This window comes from Ochotona curzoniae, unplaced genomic scaffold (assembly GCF_017591425.1).
Source record: "Ochotona curzoniae isolate NIBS_2020 unplaced genomic scaffold, NIBS_Ocur_1.0 contig_523, whole genome shotgun sequence".
NCBI lineage: Eukaryota > Metazoa > Chordata > Mammalia > Lagomorpha > Ochotonidae > Ochotona > Ochotona curzoniae.
Genome location: NW_024466459.1, coordinates 2,803,499 through 2,807,487, shown reverse-complemented (window position 1 = coordinate 2,807,487; position 3,989 = coordinate 2,803,499).

Here is a 3,989-nt window from a genome sequence, read left to right as displayed (position 1 = left end):
GCAGTTGGAATGCTGACTATGGGCAGAAGCAGTGATGGCTCAAGTCCTCAGGTCACTGCCGCCCATGTGGGAGGCCTGGTGTGAGTTCCAGGCTCCTGGCCTGGCCCAACTTTGGCTGTTGCTTGTGTTTGGCAAATGGATCGCTGGTTAGAAGATATTTTTCTGCCTCTCAAATAAAATGAGAATAAGTTCCCTGCAAACTCATGAGTAGGGCCTTCACCACCTGCATTTCCACCTGCTTTCAGGGCTCCTAGGCATTCTTCAACATGGACAGCAACCACCTGGGGACAGCTTCCTACCTTTCTGCAGCCTGCTCCTCCAAATCCTCCAACCTTTCCAGCTGCCCGTCTCTTCAGGTGCTGGAAAAACCGAGCCAAGCTGGTTTTTTATTACGACACCAAACATCTCGTAGGAGCTCATCAACAGGGAAGGTTCATCTCGGCTTGCACTTTTGGAGAATCAAAACCTGAGTTGGGACAGCCCTATTAGTATCTGAAGGGGGCAGTGGACTGTTAACACATGCGGAGGAGGGAAGATCGTGGTGGAGGGAAGGAGCTGGAGGTGAGCACACTCAGCTTGTCTAACCAGCCCTCCCACAGGATCTGCCTTTCAAGGGCAAGCCCCCAGTGACGCAGTGAAGACCCACTAAGCCCAAGCCACGACCCTTGACCCGTCAACCATTAGCATCAGTCCGCTAGCCATTGACACAAGACGTGGGGTTGAAACAGCAGCAGAGTTTAGGAAGCAAATTCCTGTTCAGTCTATTAGCACAGAGAAAGGATATGGGGAAAAAGTCTTCACTTTCTCCGTAGACTTCTGCAGCTTGGAAGTGATGGATGACCAGTGTTACCAGAATTAGATCAGCCCTGAACACTCCTCCTACCTACATATATTAAGACACGGGGGATGAAGTGTTTTCATCACACCCTGTAGCCACAGGGCAGAGGGGGTTGGATTCTCAGCTGAAGCTGCTGGAGGTGCTGGAGAGTGGGAGCAGGTGAAGGTGTGAGCAGCTTCTAATTGCCAACAGGAAGGCTTCCTGTTGCTGAATCCCGTAGGTTGCAACCCCCATCATCACTATGCTTAATCTAAAGGAGAAAGGAAGTAGGCAGCCCTTTTTTTCTAAAGGGTGTTTTCATTTCTACAAATATTGCAAAAAGAAGAATCCATTTCATTGTGGAGCTGGTGTTGGGAGTTCTGGTGGGTCTCTTAAAAATTATTTTAATCTACTTGCAAGTTAGAGTGATAATCAGGGAGATTTTCCATTTGCTGGTTCATTCGCCCAATGCCCACAAAAGCCAGTTCTCAGCCAAGCTGAAGCCAGAAGCTCCATTTTGATGTGCCAGATGTGTGGCAGGGGCCCAAGCACTCGATCCATTACCTGTGGCCTTCGGGGTCCATTAGCAGGGAGCTGAATCTGGAGAGCAGAAAAGTTGGGATTTGAACCAGCACTCCACTATGAGATGTGGGGTTCCCATAGGCCATCTTTACGCACTGCACCACAGCACCCTCCTCCGGATGCTCCTCTACTGCCGTGGTCCTAGTTGGGATTTGACTGAGAGAGGGCTGCAACTGGGGAGCACAACTGATACTGTGGCTGGGGGCCCATCAGTCAGAAGGACAAAAAAATGTTAAGGTATGAACCTGTTTGCTCAAGAATTCACCACTGTGTGTGAGAGAGGAGGCAGAATCTCTGAAATTTATGGATCTCTTTATTTGTAGAAGTGTGGGGAGGAGGGAGTGGGCAGAGCCTGGGCTGGGACACCAGGCACATGTAGGTTTGAATCCAAACTCTGTCGCTTAGAAATTGCCTTCTAGAACTTCATGAGATAGATTTTACAGTAGATCTGCTTCCTTCTTTTACCTGAGAGTGCCGTATTTTCCTGCATTATTAGCTTCATCATTTACTCAACCTTGGAAAGCCTTCCATGCACCTCTGGAATATCTACGTGTTTTGCAGTTCTGCAGTAGTCTATAATATGCAGGAATCTCGATTTAACCGGCCCCCTATGCCATGGGTCATGTCGGTTGCCCCTGATCTCTTCTGGCTGTGTATAGCATGGGGCATCTCCCTTCATGCATCTCGGTCTACCTTTGTTGGTGTATACATAGAGTACATTCCTAGCCGTGCAATTACTAGGTCATGAAATAGCAGAATTTTATGTTTTCGTGGATATCATCACATTGTTCTGTCTTTTCACTTCCACCAAGTAGGTGTGACAGTGCCTGTGTCAAAATTTTGGCAGCCTGTGGAGTCTGTGTGTGTGTCTGTCTGACAGTGTGTATTGCAAGGGACTTAAGGTAACAAAGCACCTTAAAGTCATTCTTTAAAAAAAAAAAAAAAGGTTTATTTTACTTTTATTGGAAAGTCAGATATACAGAGAGGAGGAGAAACAGAGAAGATCTTCCATCTGATGATTCACTCTCCAAGTGGCTGCAACAGCCAGAGCTGTGCCGATCCAAAGCCAGGAGCTTCTTCTGGGTCTCCCACGTGAGTGCAGGGTCCCAAGGCTTTGGGCTGTCCTCAACTGCTTTCCCAGGCCACGAGCAGGGAGCTGAATGAGAAACAGGGCTGCCAGGATATGAACTGGCACCCATATGGGATTCCAGCAAATGCAAGGCAAGGACTTTAGTCACTAAGCTACTGCACCAGGCCCACCTTAAAATAATCCTATATGCCATGTCAGACCTACAAGACGGTGTTATCATTTCTTTCTACACATACTGCTTACATAGTATGCAAATGCTTACATAGATTTATTCAAATGATTTCCCCTTCCCATTGCTTTTCTGTGCTTCAGTGCTGAATAGTTTTGCCTAAAGAATCTGTTCCGTGTTTCTTTTGATTCAAGTCTATGGATGACAAATTTCTTTGAGTTTTGTTTGTCTGAAAAAGTTCTTCGATGTTGAAGGATATCTTTACTGGGTATAAAATTCTGAATTGATGATTCTCATCCAACATGTGAAAAGTGTCATCAGAGTGGACACTGGCCCAGTCCCACAGCAGACTGCCCCAGTTTAATTCCCTACTCCAATTTCCTGCCTACCCAGGTTCCTGGGGGCTGCAGTGATGACAAGGGCTTAGCTTCCTCCCATCCATGTGTGAGATCCATGTGTGACGTCCTGGCTCCTGGTTTTGGAACTTTGCCCATTGTTGATACTTTGAAGAGTGAACTAGCAAATGGTAGTATGTGCTCTCTCTCTCTCAGATAAATTGCAATTATTTTTTTTCCATGATAATTACGTGGTTGATCAGGATGGGAAGGATTGAGGTTTAGGGATAAATGGATGAAATCATTATTTCCAAATTTGCTGTGTCTTCTTGTTTCTGGGGGAAGGGGAGAGATAATGGGGAAGACCACACCCAGCTTCCCAAATATCCCAGTGCCCAGGGTGGGGAACCGCCACCTGATATCCACCCAGGGTCCGGAGTGTGCAGTGTTCTGAGGGTTCTGCCCAAGGGGTTTGGATAGTTCTGAAATGCTGTTAATTTCACTGATCCAAGAATGATGCAGTCCTCCCAATGTCCATTGGCTGATATCGTCAGCCTCAAGTCTCCATTTATCCAGATTTTGCTGTCATCATTTGACTGGGGTACTCATCCAATTTGATCTATTCCTCTTCTGCTATGGTACCAATGGGCTGCTATGTTCCCCGTGTGTGTCAGGGTCTGTGTCCACTGCTCCACCTTTTTCACTGAGGAGGGTATAATCTTGCAGGCAAGTCCAAGGATCTGGGCCAGGTGATCTGAGCCCCTCCGGGTTCCCAACCCCGGACCTCACAAGCCCAACCCTCCACCTTGTAGGCAGGCCAAGAGACCCAGGCCAGGTGACCCAAGCTCCACCAGATCCCTCACATCCAGGGCTCACAAACACAGCACCCACGTTTCAGGAAGTCACGGGGACCCAGGCAGGTTAATCTGAGCCCCGCCAAATCCCCCCAACACTGGGGCTCATGAACCCAGCACCCACCTTGCAGGCAGGCCCCTG